The sequence below is a fragment of the Mustela erminea genome, chromosome 13 (assembly GCF_009829155.1).
Source record: "Mustela erminea isolate mMusErm1 chromosome 13, mMusErm1.Pri, whole genome shotgun sequence".
Lineage (NCBI taxonomy): Eukaryota > Metazoa > Chordata > Mammalia > Carnivora > Mustelidae > Mustela > Mustela erminea.
This window is the reverse complement of record NC_045626.1, coordinates 53,346,250-53,366,117: the sequence shown is the minus strand read 5'-3', so window position 1 is coordinate 53,366,117 and position 19,868 is coordinate 53,346,250. Positions and strand designations below refer to the sequence as shown.

Below are 19,868 nucleotides of genomic sequence, written 5' to 3'. Positions count from 1 at the left end.
TACTTTTTCTAATTTTAATTTTATGCAGTTTAAACCATTTTGTTTTTGTGGTCGTCTTCCTTCAAGATCAGCGCTTTATAATTTTTCTCAGATCTACAATTACCAATATTCATTAAAGTTCTGAGTGTGTATAGGGCTAGTACCTTTTTAGGCTTCCTTTGCCAAGTGAAATTTTAATAACAAACCTCAATAAAAATTACCAGTGAGACCTGCAGTATTACATAGCATCATATTTGTGTTTCTCATGGTAGCTAGAACTCTACCTACATTATTGTAATAATGGAAATCTTTTGGTGGCATTAAATATGTGATTGTATATGAAATAATTTACAGTTCTTTTTAAGGAAAAAATACATATATTCACACCTTGAAATAACTGGAATTTGGAAAGCTAGTTTTTAGTTTTAGATCACTGGGTCATCTAGTTGTAGAAAGTTCTAAACAATGTGCCTACATATGATAAGGACCACACTTATATGCACAGTGCCAAGCAGAAAAAGTCCCAGCGTCACCCCCTCCCTTGGACAGAACTAGAGAAATGGGAACAGCTCTGTAGTCAGTTGCACAAAGACCTTTCCTTCCCTTCTAATGAGTCTTGGCATCTTCTCAGTCTGTGTTTCGATTTCCATTTATATTTATCTGAACTGGACCGAGGGCAGGAAGCCTGATGTCCTCATCACTACCATCACATGTAATGTAAACATTTGAATTTGATTCCTTATATTTTCCAAGTCTGACATCCTGGCTTGGGCTCAGAGCAAATATTTGTTTTAAAATGAAACCTTGATTCCCACATCTTCCTATTTCTCCACTTACTATGCTTTTGGTTTTTCAAAAGATTAATTATATATATAACTGCATTTTAGTTTCTCATTTCAAATGTTCATTTTGTTATTAACAGAAATAAAAAATACCAAAACATGTTGACAACTCCCAGTATAGCTATTTTAAGGTCTTGAAAGTGCATCATAGATCAAATTGTTAATAAGATACACCACATATATGGTTTTCTTTTCATGTTTCCTTAGAAATCTTCATTTGGCCCTTCCCTTTTAATATTCATTTTTTCATGGTAAAAAATTTATGGGGGGAAGGTGCTTGGGTGGCTCGGTTGGTTAAGCAGTTAAGCATCTGCTTTAGGCTCAGGTCATGATCTCAGGGTTCTGGAACTGAGTCTCAGGTTAGGCTCCCTGCTCAGCAGAGAGTCTGCTTCTCCCTCTCCCTTTGCCCCTCCCCCGACTCATGCATTCTTTCTCTCTCTAAAATTAATAAATATAATCTTTTTTAAAAAATCATGGGATTAGGAACGTTAACCTTAAAAATCTGGGTGATTACTGATTAGAAGCTCAAGTAATGGCTTTCTGTTCATTTTACTTATCTTGGATTTTCATTTGCAATTTACATCTTCACCATTGGAAAACCTAAGGTATGACTTAACCTGGCTGTCTTGAATAAATTCTAAGAGGTAGCTCGAGAGGAACAGAGCTTCACTTGTGCCTGCTGTATGATGACACTCAGAGGAACTGCCTTCTTTGTCAGTGGGTGCCTGTGCCTTTGATCTCCAGAGATACTGTGTTTCTGTAAGAAAGAAGGGCTGGTGGTTAGATTTCATAGATTATCTCAACTAAAAACCAAGGTTTATATAATGGCCAATTCTCTGTTTTACACTTACATTCGATAAATTTCACCCTCAGAATACTTTTTTATTTCAGTTTTTAATAATATATATTTCTTCTAATACCATGTTTCTCCATTGGTTTTAGATATTGTAAACCTGTAGTATATAAATATTACCTGGTATGTAATACAATAATGACATAGTCCCTAGTAGAGAAACAAGAATGAATAGCGATATTTTTTTTGTAAGATTTGAAATGATCATCATTCCTCTTTCTTTGTTACAAGAACAGAGACAGTAGGTCAAGCTGTTGTATTTGGAAAGCCTAACTTTGGTAGGATGAAATATAATGGTTTACCTAGTAGAATAGCACTTTTTCTCAATAATGCCTGACTTTCTTTCCATCTTACATTTAAAAAAATGTATGAGAACAATCTAAGGAGAATAGAATCCGTCTTGCATATTTTCTGTCACCTTCCCTAGAATGGAAATCCTGTAAAAGCCAAGTTTTCTGTAGGCTTTGTTCTTTCCTGTATCCTTAATATCACAAATAGTGATGCTCACTGACCTCACTAAATATTTCTAAATGAGCGACTGAAGTGTGAATTGCCAAATCCTGCTCTTCGGTCTCATCCCATCACCGGAAAGATCCTACAACAATTTTTAGGTAAATGCCCACATGAGACTCTTTTTCCTGCCCTGGATTCTGGGAGCCCAAGAATCCTGTCTCTTGGGGTGGCTTCTTCCTACACCTACCTTTGGGGTCATTTATGATGCCTGCACTGAGTTACTACTAGTGGATCTTTTTCACAGCCTATGCCCTGAGGGACTTCGGACACCTTGTTCTCAGAATTATACAGGCTTTGAGGAATAGTCCTTTTTGCCCTATTTCCACTTGCAGTGAAGGTTCAGCTTCTGGTGTTCTGTTGCCTTTCAAATAGGCTCACCTGGCCTTGCTTGGTTGCTTTTAGGTTGGTTGTTTTGTTTTTAAAACTGCTTATTTTTTCCCGTTTCTCCTCTATCATACAACACTGTTTCGCCTCAAGAAATAGAAGACTTTGTTTGATGGATCCTGAAATTGTTGTTGTCAACATTTTTCTTCAGACTCTAACCCTTGAAGTGTCTGTCAGGAAGAAGTATAAAGTTACTGTGTTCTGGGTTAACCAAAACATCATTTTTTTTAAAATCAATTTTGTCCACATTTCTTTATCTGAGCAGAGTGGTTTTACCCTCAGTCCAGGATCAAGCTACTTTAGAAGTCAATGGGATGTACATAGTTGCTTTCTCCCTAAAGTCTGTCAGAACTGCCCTGTATGTTCTTAACATTGTATTAATTTCTCTTGTCCTTCTACCAACATTGTATCTTCTTTTCAACTTGCTTCTTTGCCTCTATTCTTCCTTTAGCCTTTTGTTTTTAACTTGTCCATTTCTCTTGGAGTTTCCTTGGGGTTCAGGATCAGAAAGATACCTATAGCATGAGAGCTTTTGATTTATTTCTGAGCTTCAAGTCTGTAATAACTGCACTGAATTTTTCATTGTGTGGGGTTACATGGCAAAAAACAAAAACAAACAAACAAACAAACAAAACATTGATGTGATGCCTCCTCACCCTACTTTGTTCTTTAGCATTTGTGTCCACCACTCACAGTCTGGGTCCCTGGGAACCAAATGATCAAGGCTTAGAACAACCAGGGTTACTGGAGGACCTCAAGGCCATTTCTTCCAAAAGCCCCGTAGATCTAAACTGTGTCCTCTAGGAAAAGGGCACTGATACTTCTGACACTGAAGGGCTTTTCTCAACTTGGATGGCCACACGGAATCTTTAACTGGACATGACCTGTGGCCAAAGCTTTTGAATCCCATCCATATGTTCTTATGTGTTTCCTTTAGCAAGAGGATCATCTGTGTTTATTTCCACATTCAAGCCCTTGAACTTTAAATCTTTTGGCCTGCGAGGAACCTGGGTACTGGGTTTCTTGGGTCATATAAAAGCATGTTGATACTTTGGTTTGATATAATTATATTCTGCTTGAAATTCAAGTTTGTTAGAAATAGTACTTTTTTTTCTTACTTGTTAATTTCATTGACTAAAACCTTGTGCCAGTATGTAGATGACTTCTTGTCAAAGTCTGTTTACTAATTATTTCTCCATTGTCATGGTTAGTATGTTTGAAAAGATTCTTTACTTCAAAACTGCTTTTTCGGGCACCTGGGTGGCTCAGTGGGTTAAGCCTCTGACTTCAGCTCAGGTCATGATCTCAGGGTCCTAGGATCGAGCCCTGCATTGGGCTCCCTGCTCAGCAGGGAGCCTGCTTCCCACTCTCTCTCTGTCTGCCTCTCTGCATACTTGTGATCCTTCTGTCAAATAAATAAATAAACTCTTAAAAAAAAAAACTGCTTTATCTTTTCCAAAACTTATAAACTCTACCACTGATAAAACCTTTCACAGTCTGCTATTTAATGTGCACAAAAGTTTTCTTGAGAAAGTAAAAAGACATATAGAGTGAAACATAATGAAATTACTTTTGCCAGAGTTGACAATCCCATGTATTATTATCTGTTTATTTTTTAATTTATTTTTCAGTACTATTTACCCTTTGTTGGCAACTAATATCTTTAGGTGTTGGTACTAGTTTCAGGAAATCAAAATAACTAATCCTTCTGCTCTCATCTCAAAAATATTTCTCTGTCTCATTTTACATATTAAGCATCCTCATTTTCCTTATTACTCATATTGGCAAATTTCACGAGCCTTTTCTTCATTTTCAAAGCACTTTAACTCATCAATGTTTCTTTTGAAAAGTGATTCCCAGAAATAAGAAGCTTATATATATCAGGTGGGTAGGATTTGTGCAAAGACCCATGAGATTATAATTTCTTTATTCTACTTCAGTTCTGCAACCTAGTATTTTATTAGCTTCCTTTAATAGCCATGTATATAAGAGAGAAATACTAAGCCTGCAGTGCCACCTTCCTATTGCTTGTCCCATTCATTTTGTCATTTTCCACATGACCCAGTGTCAAAACAAATTTTCCCCATCCCGTCTGGCTAAAGTTGACACAATGAACAAGCTCATTACTATTTTTGAAACTACTTATTATAAGATGATGTGACTGAGACAAAACAGTCCAGACAGTTTGTTATAGTGTCTGCTGATGTCTGACATATTTCCTGTAATTATTTGCTATCATCCTATGCATAGTCTATACAATTTCACTTTAACTTGGGGGCATGCTGTCATGGCGTAACTGAAAAATATGTTCCTTTCTTTCAATGCTGGCCATGTTCTTTGATCACAGAACACGTTGTTTCTACTTTTTAAATACATAAGTTTAACAAGACTTTCCTTTCTTAGCAAATTTAGTTAAGGATTTGCTAATGGTTTATGGCATTAATCCCTTCCACAGCAAACCCTATTTTATAGGTCTAAAACATTTTACTATGGTCTGAAATGATACATCGAATGTGCTACTTTACTTGGATGGAAATGCAAACTGACAAATTTAGTTAATAATAGTTTATGGCTTTGTGTGTATTTTCAGTTCTGCAAGGGATTAATTTATTAGAATACATGTTGTCATCAGGTACCTTATCTGTACCAGCTCAACATTTTGTCTCGCCATTAGAAAAATCTATTGTATTTATTCTTTTTATCTGTATGTATTTATAGAAATTAGGGATACTAATCATGTGGATTATTTCTATTATTTTAATTTTTAATTAACATAAATTAACATATAATGTATTATTTATTTCAGGGATGCAGGTCTGTGATTCATCAGTCTTACGCAATTCACAGCGCTCACCATAGCCCATACCCTCCCCAACGTCCATTACCCAGTATGGGGGATTATTATTAAAAAGCATTAGACATTTCTTAGTGACTCAAGTACTCATAAAGTGTAGAATGATTCTTAGAGTTTACTAAATCACTACCCTTATAAGGAGTTTCATTCAGAAAATCTCTATGATACGTGGAATCATAAATATAGGACATACATATATTTATTTGTATGTATTGTGAATGTCTGTAAGTAAACCAAAGGAAATTAAGAATTGAGTTCAATTTTGTGTTTTCCAGGAATCCATGAATATTTACCTTAGAGAAAAATAACTGTAATTCTCTTCACTTAGTGATAAAACGACAAGCAGTGTATAGGAGGAGTGTGTGGAAGCTAATTATAATAATACAGCCGACATCAGTGGAAGCTTTGTAGATGGATCACATTTTAAAATATTTGAAAACAACAACAAAAAAAAAAACCCAAAAAGTATGCAACTGTAAGACACTGACATTTCCCTAGCTTTTCCTTGCCTCAAAAGTAGCTGTCTTCAGGTCATTGACCTAAAGTGGATATGTGTTAGTGCTCAAAGGTACCATTATTTTATAGGAATTTCAAAGGATGAAACCTGAAAATAGAACAAATTCAGGCAGATAGTTTATTCCAGAATTAGCAAGCATCATTTGTGTATTTCTTATAGGATAATTCAATATCTAACCAAAGATAATATAGGGTTAGAGAGAAATATTTTTGCTAAGGCCATAAAAATAAAAATAGGTGCATTTTGGGAGGAGATATGAAGGATGGAATTAGTAACAATAGGACAACCATTTTCTCAGAATTCTTTATCAGAAGTCATCAGTTCCTGAGTATTTCATACCAGTTCTCTGCCCAGTATTGTCAGATTCACAAGTTATAAAATACCATGATTGCTTATGTCGTAATTGGGAAGATAAGAGACATGGAGGCTTCTCCATAGAAAGGTATCACAAAGGGAAAAGTGTCACTGTAAATGATAAAAATTGGATTGTTTCTAATCAGACTGTAGAAGAGTCTAATGCCAACATTTGATAAATTACTGTTTAAAACTTACTATGAACCAATGACGGGATGGTGGGGTAGGAAGTGGAGGGGCAGGCTGTGGAACTAGGGAAATATGCCTCGAGCCAAAGACAGAAGACATGGATTTTCAGCCCAGCTCTGCCGTTAACTAGGTAAACGATGATTTGAAGGCAGGAAGTAAATACTTAAAAATATGCCAGTCGTAGGCTTTTAAACAAGTAATTCACTCATGCTAGACCTCAGTTTCTTCATTCGTTTCACACAAGAACTTGAAGATAGGGGTTTTATCTGTTGTGTTCATTGATGTATTCTAAGCACTAAGAACAGTGTCTGGCAGGATTTTTTCAATACGTATTTGTTGGAAAGATGAATGAATGAATAATTAATTTTTACCTTGAAGGGTTGGCAGGACTTACACACATGAGAAAAAAATTCTCAAAACTCACTTGTATAATGAAATCGTCATACAATTATTGAACATCAGGATGCAAAACACACGTTGAAGCTAACTAGCAGCCAAAAACTAGGGTTGTGCTATATTTGATAAACTAGAGAAATTTTAACAATGTTATAAGAAAATAACCTTAAAATGACAGTTTCTTTCATTCTAACTGAAAAGAAATTGGGAAGATAATGACATAATGACCTTTTTATGAATAAATCAAATTTTTGGTTAAATAGTCATGGGTATATCTTGATAATTTTCATGGTAGTAATAAGAAAGAACATCAATAAAATTACCTGGCATGGTTAGTGGAGTGCATACAGTTAATGAAAACCATGGTGTTGAGATGATATGGCTAAATTTTACTAATCTTCAAAGAGTTGAAAATTATTTTTTTAATACCAGTAAATTTGATAAAAAATATTTCTGCTTTATAAGAAATATTTAGTTAAGAACAAAGCAAAATATTTAGAATCCCTTTAATATTTAGAATGTGAAACATATTTAAATCATTTTTTAATTAAAAATATCAGGACTCTGTGAAGTGTGTAAATCTGGTGATTCACAGACCTGTACGCCTGGGGATAAAAATATATGTTTATAAAAAATAAAAAATTAATTAAAAAAAAATATCAGCACTCTGTGAAGTGTGTAAACTTGGCGATTTACAGACCTGTACCCCTGGGGCTAATAATACATTATATGTTTATTAAAAAATTTTTAAAAAATCAGCACTCAAGTGTTTGTTAAACTGTATGATGATTTGCTTACCTACAGTTACGTATGAATTTTATCTCTCAAACCTTTTGCCAGTAGGTCCAAGATTCAGTCGATGTTTTTTAAGTTATTTTTAAAGACCATTTAGTCTTTGCCAAATAAGAAGGCCCTTTGACTATTACCTTACACCTACTCTAAATACTCACAGCATTTTTTCGTTCACTAACCTTGTTATGGTAGACATTTTGCAACATACACATATATCACTTTGTACACCTTAAACTTACACCATCTCCTATGGCACTTATCTCAATAAATCTGGGAAAAAATAATAAATACAAAAAATAAAAACAAAAAAATTGATGAATACAGCCTCTTATAATCACTATACATACACATGACTTGCTGTATCTTAAATGCCCAAGACAAGGGATCCTGGCCAAATAAAAATTAGTAAATGCCAGGGCTACTTTTGTTCTTAATCTGAAGTTCAGAAAAACGTATGGATGTTTAAAGTTTTCCATTTAAAATATATTTTCATGAACGTTATTAAGATTACTCTGTGAAATGTTATTGTTCCTATTTCATTGAAGAAGAGACACAGACAATGTCAGTGACCTAAGTGCAGTTACTACACAGCTATAAAGAACTTTTAAGGACTTAAATCCTGCTGTTTCCTACTTGAAGGCTTGTTCTTGTCACTGTCACCCATGTCACTATGGCTCACAGCATCATTGCCTTTGTTAGGATTCGAGCTCATTTGAGCCAGCAGGTGTTGATCAAGGATAGTGGTGTTACAATGCTGTCCCCCATTAAGTAATACTTTTTGTTTTGGGGAGAAGAGATGATAGGAGCTTTTTCTTATTGTTTGCTTAAGAGGATTATAACACTCTTTCAGATGATCATTCTGAGACTAGAAGTTGTATATCAATATAAAAATGGCCTTTCCATATGCATATTTAACCGATTGAGCATACCAGATTTTAAAAACTACAGATCTGCGCTGAGAACATTGTTACCAAATACTAAACAACAACAACAAAAGAATAATAAAGAGCCAAAAGTATGGGAGGGCCTTTTTTCTCTCCTGAATCAATGTGGACATGTCCAGGAGTTCCCAAAATACAGAGCTGTCTCCCACTATCATGCCTCCTAATTAAAGTGTTCTGCCACAGTAGGTTTTAAGAAAAAGTAGGTAGCAAAAGAGGCTTTTAGAGGAATGGGAACAAAGTGAGGACAGAAATTCTATTTCCACCAACTGAAACTCCATGAAGAATAGGATTGAATGCCAATATTCTTGCTATTTGGGCAAATAAAAATTCAGCAGCCCAAATACATAATGTGAGAATAGACAATAGCTTTGTGCAACCCCTGCTGCGTTCCATCTCAGTGGTAACTCTGGAAACTGTCTGGGTTACAGTAATATGTGATAACCACCCACAAAAAATAATTTGCACTAAATCACCCCCCAAAAAGATAGTTATAGCAAGTGCAGTTACAATTTACACACACACACACACACACACACACACACACACACACACAGCTACTTCTGGGCACGTTCCTTTTAAGATGCAAAACAGTCTGTGGTCCCCATACTAATCTACTAGATATCCTTAAGAAACGTGTGACCTACAACTCCCCTCACATACAACCCACACCCACTATTCTTACTTTCTGAATACTAGCTCACCTTGGGTTCAATGTCACATGACAGCCTAAAGTGATCAGAACTGGAGTTACAGCTCAACAGTGCATGCTGGCTTATATACACACACAGACTCAGACATATACACATAAATTTCCCTTTTGTGAAATGGGATTGCATATAAAAATGAAAGAGTTCTGTAAATAAGCTTTAAATAACATCGTGTAATTCCATGTGTTTATTAAGCTTCTTTCTGATGGAAGAAACTCATAGCATTATTGGATCCTAAAGATCTCCACTACTCATGATCTGCAGTTGGAGTGTGTCTGTTTTTCCCATCCTCTGTGTCACCTGCATGCACAGGAAGATGATCAAAAGGCTACTACTTTGGGAAGGGAAAGTACTCCTCCTATTCTGGTGACAACATTTTATTTCAACTCTTTCTCTTTTTTGAAAAATCAGCATGAACCAAGTTACTAAGGAAATGTATACTTGAGTTAGAATCTACAGTCATTAAAGTCTAACAATCAACTGAAATGTGAAATGAATCAGTACCAATATTCATGTACATTTAATAATGAACTTGAGATTCACATTCCTTTAATATAGATGTATTTATATTTATGCATCCATACATAGCAGTGGCCAGATACACAGGAATTGTATTTCTTATTTAAGTCTGACTTTTAGGTTTAAGGTATCACATAGAATTTAGGGTGCCAGATATTCATTACTCAAGTTTCTCTGACTATAAAATTTTAAAACACATTTTTAAATTTTTAAATGCTATGCGTTTGAAAATTACCTATGGTAGTATCATACTGTAAAACATATTGTACTTGTATCATGAAATTCTCTTAAATATGGGAAAATACCGTTACCATCTATTTTAACCTCTGCATACAATTAGAAACTCTGAACTGATCCTAGAAGGTCAAGAGCTCATTATAATTCCTCAAGCTATAACCAAAATAATCTGACGATAGCATAATTATGATCATACCTGTTATGTTTCCTTCCTTCCATCCTCTTCCCAGAAAACCCCTGTCCATGGTTTCCATTTGTCCTAGATAATGAGCAAAGCCATCATAGAGGGCTTGACTGTGCAAGTTTTTCCTACCCTCCTGCAAACATGTGAACTCCTCTTGCTGTGTTCCTATGGCCTGCAGGATATTTGCACATGCTCTTTCCTTGTAAAAATCTCCTCTTTACTCTTTCCCTGGATACTCATACTTATAGTTCATATCTCAGTTCAAAAATAATTTTCCGATATTTGAACAAAGGCTTTCCTAACCAATGAATTCTATCTCCAAATATAGAAGTTGTTTCTTCATCATCTTTCCATAGGACTGTTTTTATCCCTCAGAATACTTATGTATCTCAATTGACAGTTTGTTAGGGGTGAATATTGATTAATATCCATTTCCCCCACTCAAAGGTAAAGACTGCCAGAAGAGAGAACAGGTATGTTTTTACACACAATGTAATAATTTGATTAGTACACTGGGTAGCATGTAGTAAATGCTCAGTAAATATTTCTTGTGAGAATGAGCACTGTTGTGGCACTTAATGATATTCAAGAGAATAAGAACAGCTAAAATCCCTGCTTCCTTAGGATTTACAGTCCAGCAAGGGGAGAAAGATAAAAATAGATATAATATGGAAGTAAATGGTAGAGTCTGCTGGAAAATTATAAGTGCTAGGCAATATAGAAAATTTATAGGAATAAGGGGGTGAAGAGTTCCAGGGTAAAGACACATATGGAGGCAGGCTGAAATTTTAAATAGAACTTTTAATAGATACTCCTCTTTGAAAAGGTGACATTGACACCTTAAAAAAAAAAGTGACATTTGAGAAAAGGTTGAAGGAAGTGACAAAATTCACCAAGTGGATCTCTGAGCATTCCTGGGAAAGGAAACACCCAGGGCGAAGGTTTGGAAGGCTGCTGGAATAGCAATGTGGCCTGTGTAACTGGAGTAGAATGAGCAAGTTGACCGTAGTGGTCAAGAACATTAGAGAAATTATGGGGGCCAGACACATTAATAGGAATAATGAAAGGTTTAAGACTTTAAAATGCATTTAGATTCTATCTCATTATTACTCTCCACAATTTGTAATGCTGAGTATAATCTGTTACCAGATAGAGATAGGTTTCTTATATCTTTCCAGATCAATTCCCCAACTGCCCAAATTAGAAGTCAGTCTTATTTCAGACAAATTCTTTGGAAGAAATTTATCTTAAATTTTGGAACTATTACTCAGTTGGATGCCTCCAATGTGTTCATCTTGAATGATCAGTGGAATCTAATTTATCTTGGAATGTTCATGTTAGGAACTGGCTTTATCATTTCTGCTTGCTAGGCACTGAGATCTCTGTTTAAATACTCAGTAGTAGTTGGGGTTTCCTGAGTCATAGCTGTAAGAATGAAGATTATACTGAATTGCAACATTTGCTGGGTCCTACACTGATTTAAAATAAAGGAAGCCTGCAAGAATGGGTTGTCTATGTCTACCTTTAAAAGTTTTAAAAGTTTCCTTGTAATTTGAATAAATACAGCCCAATCTTAATTCCAAAGACTCTTTCATATCCCAATAATCAGTTTCAAATTACTTATGTTTTAATTTACATGAAAAATGTTAAGTAACTATTGGACTTTCCAAAGTTACAGGGAAATGGAACATTTTCTGGGATAATATAAGCTAGGCCATAAATCAAACCTCAGGAATTTCAAAGGGTAGAAATAATGTTTAGTAAGCTCTCTGAACTCGATGGAAATGAGAAATCAATAGCAGTAAAGATTTGGAGAACTCACAAATGTATGGAAATTATATAACCTATTTCTAAATACCAATGAGCCAAAGAAGAAATGAAAAGGAGGGGTGCCTGGATGGCTTAGTGAATGGAACATGTGACTCTTGATCTTGGGGTTGTGGGTTCAAGTCCCACATCAGGCATAGAGATTGCTTAAAAATAAAATCTTAAATGAAAAGGAAAATTAGAACATAGTTTAACTTGAATAAAAATGAAGACACAACATATTAAAATTGGTGGAAGGGAGATAATGCATTACTGGAAAATATGTAGCTATAAATTCTAACTTCAGAAGGAAAAAGGAGTTTAAATCAATAACCTTCCACTTCAAGATACTGGGAAAATAAAGAATGAATGAAATCTAAAGCAAGGAGGGAGAAGAAATGAAACAATTAAGATTCAAGCAGAAATTAAGGGAAAAGAGAATAGAAAACAACAGAGAAAAATAAACTAAAAGCTGGTTGTTTGAAAGATAAACAAAATGGACAGGCCTATAGCTGTACTGCCTAAAAAGAAGGGGAAAAGGCTGAAATTGCTAAAATCAAAAATGACATTGGGATGTTACTGCTGCCTTTACAGAAATAAAAAACATTGTAAGAGAATCCTATGAATAACTGTACACCCACAAATTGGATGTGGTAGGATCTTTATTTCATATCATATATATAATTAAAATGCATCATCATTCTAAATTTTAAAAGCTAAAACTGTGAAACTCCTAGAAGAAAACATTAAAGTAAATTGTCATGACATTGGATTTGGCAAAGGATTCTTATGACATCAAAAACATGAAATTTCCAATGTTACAGGAAAAAGTTGCAACAACAACAGAAATAGGTAAATGACACTTTATCAAAACTAAAATACTTTGTCCTTCAAAGAACACCATAATTTTCTTATGTTTGTTACCATACAGTACATCATTAGTTTTTGATGTAGTGTTTCATGATTCATTGTTTGCATATAATACCCAGTGCTCCATGCCTTTCTTAATACCCATCACCAGGCTCACTCATCTCCCTTCGCAAAACCCTCAGTTTGATTCCTAGAGTCCATAGTCTCTCATGGTTCATCTCCCGCTCTGATTTCCCCTCCTTCATTTTCCCCTTCCCTCTTCTGATGTCCTCCATGGCATTCCTTATGTTCCACAAGTAAGTGAAACTATATGATAATTGTCTTTCTCTGTTTCACTTATTTCACTTAGCATAATCTCCTCCAGTTCCATCCATGTTGATGCAAATATTCAGTATTCATCCTTTCTGATGGCTGAGTGATAGTCCATTATATATATGGACCACATCTTTATCCATTCATCTGTTGAAGGACATCTCGACTCCTTCCACAGTTTGGCTATTGTGAACATTGCTGCTATGAACATTGGGGTACATGTGGCCCTTCTTTTCACTACATCTGTATCTTTGGGGTAAATGGTAGTGCGATTTGGGTGACTCTATTTTTAAATTTTTGAGGAACTCCATACTGTTTTCCAAAATGGCTGCACCAACTTGAAATCCCACCAACAGTGAAAGAACATTCCCCATTCTCCACAACCTCTCCAGCATTACTTGTTTTGTAAATTTTTGTCATTCTCTTGTAAGGTGGTATCTCAATGTGATTTTGATTTGAATTTCACTGATGGCTAATGATGCTGAACATTTTTTCATGGATCTGTTAGTCATTTGTATGTCTTCTTTGAAGAAGTGTCTATGTTCTGCCCATTTTTTAACTTGATGTTCTACATGTGTTCTTCCCATTTTTTGACTTGATTGTTTTTTGGGGGTTGAGTTTGAGAATATTTTTTATAGATCTTTGACTAACCCTTTATCTGTGGTGTCATTTGCAAATATCTTCTCCCATTCCCTGGGTTGTCCCTTTGTTTTGTTGACTGTTTCCTTTGTTGTGCAGAAACTTTTTATCTTAAGTTCCAAAAGTTCATTTTCACTTTTGTTTCCTTTGCCTTGGAGATGTGTTTTGAAAGAAGTTGCTGTGGTCAGTGTTGAAGAGGTTACTGGCAATGTTCTCCTCTAGGATTCTGATGGATTCCTGTCTCACACTGAGGTCTTTCTTCCATTTAGATTTTATCTTTGTGTATGGTATGAGAGAATGGTCGAGTTTCATTCTTCTGTACATAGCTGTCCAATTTTCCCAGCACAATTTATTGAAGACTTTTTTTTTCCATTAGATATTTTTTCCTACTTTGCCAAAGATTAGTTGATCCTGGAGTTGAGGATCCATATCTGGGCTCTCCATTCTGTTCCACTGATCTGTGTGTCTGTTTTTGTGCCAGTACCATGGTGTCTTGGTGATCACAGCTTTGTAATACAGCTTAAAATCAGGCAATGTGATGCCCCCAACTTTGTTTTTCTTTTTTAACATTCCCTTGGCAATTCGGGGTCTTTTCTGGTTCCATACAAATTTTAGGATTGTTTGTTCCAGCACTTTGAAAAATGCCATTGATATTTTGATCAGGATGGCATTGAAAGTATAGATTGCTCTGGACAGCATAAATATTTTAAGAATGTTTATTCTTCCAATTTGTGAACATGGAATGTTTTTCCATCTTTTTGTGTCTTCATCAGTTTCTTTCGTGAGTGTTCTATAGTTTCTAGAGTATAGATCCTTTACCTTTTTGGTTAGGTTTATTTCAAGGTATCTTAAGTTTTTTGGTGCTATTGTAAGTGGAACTGACGCCTTAATTTCTCTTTCTGTAGTTACTTTGTTAGGGTATAGGAAAGCTACTAATTTCTGTGCATTGATTTTGTATCCTGACACATTACTGAATTGCTGTATGAGTTCTAGTAATTTGGGGGTGGAGTCTTTTGGGTTTTCCACATAAAGTATCATGTCACCTGCAAAGAGAGTTTGACTTCTTCTTTGCAAATCTGAATACCTTTTATTTCTTTTTGTTGTCTGATTGCTGTTGCTAGAACTTCTAGTACTTTGTTGAATGATAGTGGTGAGAGTGGGCATCCTTGTCATGTTCCTGATCTTTTTTTTTAATTTTTAATTTTTCATTAACACATAATGTATTATTAGCCCCAGGGGTACAGGTCTGTGAATTGCCAGGTTTACACACTTCACAGCACTCACCATAGCACATAGTTTCCCCAATGTCTATAACCCAACTACCCCTCCCTAATCCCCTCTCCCCGCAACCCTCAGTTTGTTTTGTGAGATTAAGAGTCCCTTATGCTTTGTCTCCCTCCCGATCCCATCTTGTTTCATTTTTTCCCGACTTTGTCTCTCAACTTCCTCATATCAGGGAGATCATATGATAATTGTCTTTCTCTGATTGCGTGTTCCTGATCTTAAGGGAAAGGCTTTCAGATCTTCCCCATTGAGAATGATATTCACTGTGGCTTTTCATGGATGGTCTTCATGAATTGGGAAATGTTTCCTTTATCCCTACACTCTGAAGAGTGTAGAATTATGTGTCCCACAGCAGCACTCCCAGCTCTCACTTACAGGTGCAGGCACATCTCTATCCTTTGTGCTTCTAAAATCACCAGCTGCCCCTGGTTTGCACGTGTACCTCCAAAGCCCCAGGTCTCAGTTTGGGGGCTGCTCTAAAGTCCTTTCCCAGAGCTACTGGTCTGTGAGTCTGTGCCCGGGCTCCAGCATGGGAGGCTTTGCACGCTCTTGTGATATTTAAACTTCCCAGCTCAGGTGCTTATGGCAGCACCCTCATGTTTCCATTTATCTTCTGATATCTGTCTGCAGAATCACGGCTCCCCACTGCATATCTCTCGACCAACCACTGGAGAGATTCTCTTTGTGGAGATCTTCTTACACCTCAGGCTGATTCCGTGGGTGTTAAGAATGGTCTCGTAGATATCTAGTTCAATTCAGGGGACCAGTTGAAATAGGGTCCCCTTCTCTTCCACCATCTTTTTCCTCCACCCAAAGGACACCATAAATTAAGTGAAAAGACAAACTGTAGACTAGAAAAAAAATTGCAAATCATATATTTGATAAAGGGCTTATACCTAGGAATATAAAGAACTCTTACAACTCAGTAAATAAAAAGATCATCCAACTAAAATTGGACAACGGATATTTCCAAGGCAGGTGTATAAATGGGCAATAAGCACATGAAAAGATGCTTAATACCATTAGTCATCAGGGAAATGTAAATGAAAAGTGTAATGAGATATGACTTCCCATCTGCTAGGATGTTGGTACATAACATTACAAGTCAGATAACAACAAGCGTTAGCTAGGATCTAGAGAAATCTAAACCCTCATAAACAAATTGTGGGAATCTAAAGTGGTAAAGCTGCTTTGGAAAATAGTCTGACAGTCCCTCAAATGATTAAACATATGACCCAGCTAGTTTACTCTATTTATGTGTCTAAGAGAAGTGAAAATATATGTCCATACAAAAATTTGCACACTTAATGGTTATAGTGGCATTATTTCTTAGAGCCAAAAGGTAGGAAAAACTCATGTTGGTTAGCTGACAAGTGGATAAAGAACAAAATGAGTCCTATCCATAAAAGAAAATATTAGTTGGCAATGAAAAAGAGCAAACCACTGCTACATGATACTGTACCATGTCTGAACTTTATAAACAATATGCTAAATGGGGTGTCGGGGTGGCTCAGTTGGTTAAGCATCTGCCTTTGGCTCAGGTCATGACCTCAGAGTCCTGGAATCAAGCCCTGCATTAGGTTCCCTGCTCAGCAGGAAGCCTGCTTCTCCCTCTCCCTCTCCCTCTGCCTGCCACTCCCCCTGTTTGTGCAAGATATCTCTCTCTCATTCTGTTAAATAAATAAAATCTTTTTTAAAAAAACTACACTAAATGAAGGAAGCCAGACAGAATGGACTATACATTATATGGCTCCTTCATATGAAATGTTCAGAATAGAGAAATCTATACAAATCTACACAAACAGAAGGTAAATGGCTGCTTAGGGCTGGGAGGCACAGGAGAGGGATGAGAGGAGGGTGGGATAGGGAAGGTGTGAGCTCAAAGGGTACAAGGTCTTTAAAGAAATGATGAAAATATCCTAAAATTGATGGTAATGGCAATTGCACATATTTTGGACACACTAAAAACCACTGAATTGTACAATTTAAGTGAGTGAATTGCATGTTATTTGAATTATCTTTTAAGAAAGCTGTTTTTTTTTTAAGTCATAGGAACAGGGATTAGCATAGATGATTGGACTCACAAAATCACAATAGCTTTAAATCTCAGTTTAACCAATAAGATAACTACCCTAATATTAAACTGGGGGCTATTGGTAAAATTAATGTGTCTGGGTTTCCTTTCTTAGAAGAGAATCCAATGAATAAAGAGGAAAAAATTAATCAGTAGACAGACAAAGAGGAAAGTCTACCAATCCCCATTCATGTGGTGTAACTATTAGCGAATCAGTATACTAATAAAGGCCTGACATGCTCTGATCAGTCAGGACCACTTGGTCTTGCAGAGGACATTCCTTGTAGTGAATCAATGCTACTGACCAACTGGTAATTCAAGGCCAATCTCAGTTCAACTGCATAAATGTGTGAGTGTCTTAGCTAAGCCTCTACTGAGTTTTAACTTTTTTCTATTGGAATATATTCTTAATAGTTGTTGCCAGAAATTTGGGCATAAATGCTGTCTAGAAGATCCACTGTCTTATAAAAATATCCTTATACAGTGTAGAACCAGGTATGCCTTGGAGGAAAGTTTGTGTTCCATCCCACAATGGTGGACAGTCTTTTCTTGAGTAGTGGCCATTCTGGGAAAACTAAAAATGTTTATTGGTAGCACTTCTCTTTATATTTATTTAAAATTGCAAAATACAGAATTTGCAGTCAGACTTACATAAGATTTTATTATCACTAAAGCACTTCTTTTTCTGGGGGGAAAAAGATACCATTAAATCTAAGTATAGTCTGCAGATAGGATTGTGATTTCTGAAAATATGTCAGGTAATAACTGGTGGTGTTGGGTCAAGTGTTGTAGGGACTTCCTGGCAAGCCAAGACTGGGAAGAGAAAAGTGAGCCCCAAGAACAGACCCGTGGATACTAGGGAGACAAGAGGGGGCAAACTGGGTTGGAGTAGATGGTTTAAGAGATCAAATCTTTTCCCAACATGGTGGGAGGTTAACCAGTGATCATTTTCTTTCTCTACTCCCAAACTTGTTAGAATGGAACATACTCATTTTGGTGCTTTATTAGTTTCCCAGGACTAATATAACAAATTGCCACAAACTTAGGGGCTTAGAACAACAGAAATATATTCTTTCACAGTTTTGGAGGCTAGAGATCCAAGCCCAAGTTGTTGGCAGGTATTGGCACCTCTCTCTCTCTCTCTCTCTCTCTGTCTCTCTTGCTTTCTTCACTCTTCCTAGCTTCTGGTGGCTCTTGACAATCCTTAATATTCCTTGCCTTGCAACTTTAATGTCTGCTTTTGTCATTACATGCCCATCTCTGTGTATCCTGTTATCTATAAGGACATCAGTCACTAGATTTAAGGGCTATCCCAATCCAATACGATCTCATAACTAATTATATCTGTAAGACCCTAACCATGAATGAGGTCACATTCACAGGTACCAGTGGTTAACATATCCTTCTGTGGGCATAATTCAACCCACTCCAAATGCTTTCTTTGGAGAAGTGTTGGGATAAGCAGGGAACCCTTTTATGTATATTGAATCAGTGTCACTCTCACTCTTTACCTCATTTGCTGTTGGAATGAGTACCAACCTGTCAATAGAGTTATATCACACCTTGGGCTACTGATAGCAGAAGAGTAGCCTTGAATTACAAATAGTAACTTTAGTACTGAGGGAGGAACCAAGTGGGGTTATTTGCTTAACTTTAACATTTTTAGATGTTTTGTAGATGAAATGACTTCACAGGACATATAATGGTACTAGATAGAACCCTATAGACCGTGGGTGCTGTGTTTCTCTGTATGTTTATAAAGAATTTTGCCACATGGATACTATTTTGTGAAGATATAGAGTCAGGTCATATTGCATATATATTTCACATATAAAAACCTCTACTGGCTTTAATGCAAGCCACACAAAAATGTAGAATGCACTGAATCACTCTACACTGTGACTTTTTGGTGGATCCGTCTAAAAGGCTCCAGATGATGAAACCTTATATAAGCTAACAAGTGAGAGTTTTTCAGGGGTGCCTGGGTGGTGCAGTTCATTAAGCAGCTGCCTTTAGCTCAAGTTATGATCCCAGGGTCCTGGGATTGAGTCCCACATCAGGCTTCTTGCTCACTGGGGAGACTGCTTCTCCCTCTGCTTACCACTCCCCCTGCTTGTGCTCTATTTCTCTGGCAAGTAAATAAAACATAAAAAGAAAAAAAAAAGGAATGAAAAGGAATTACAAAGAGAAAATTGGTAATAGTGTTCACATGCTTTCCTTTGCAGGAGAACAGACATCACTCTGTTCTTACAGCAGAGCCTACTGACCATGAATTACATGCATCATTGAAGTATTGATTTAATAAGCATGATTACCTGGTCTTTCAGGCTTTCAGGTCTCCTCAAGTTACATTCAGCCATTTCAGCATAATCAATATTGGCATTATTAGATTAGAAGCAGGAAGGGCAAAAGCAAAGGGAAATGGGTGGGTGAGGTCAGCCAGTTAAAGATACTAAGAAGTAATCATTGAGACTGATGAATGACAAGAATCATTACTCCCCAAACTTTTGAAACTGGGACCATTTAGTGGAGGTATCTAAACATCACAGAGATAAGATGGCACAACCATAGATGCCTATAATGATGACATTGAATCATCAAGAAAATATCAAAGGACAT

General features: G+C 36.2%; 1 protein-coding gene across 4 annotated transcripts in view; it reads left to right on the top strand.

Moving 5' to 3' along the window:
* DLGAP1 (DLG associated protein 1) overlaps positions 1-19,868 on the top strand; it is an 876,459-nt gene that overhangs the window by 163,371 nt on the left and 693,220 nt on the right. The gene's annotated exons all lie outside the window — the stretch shown is intronic.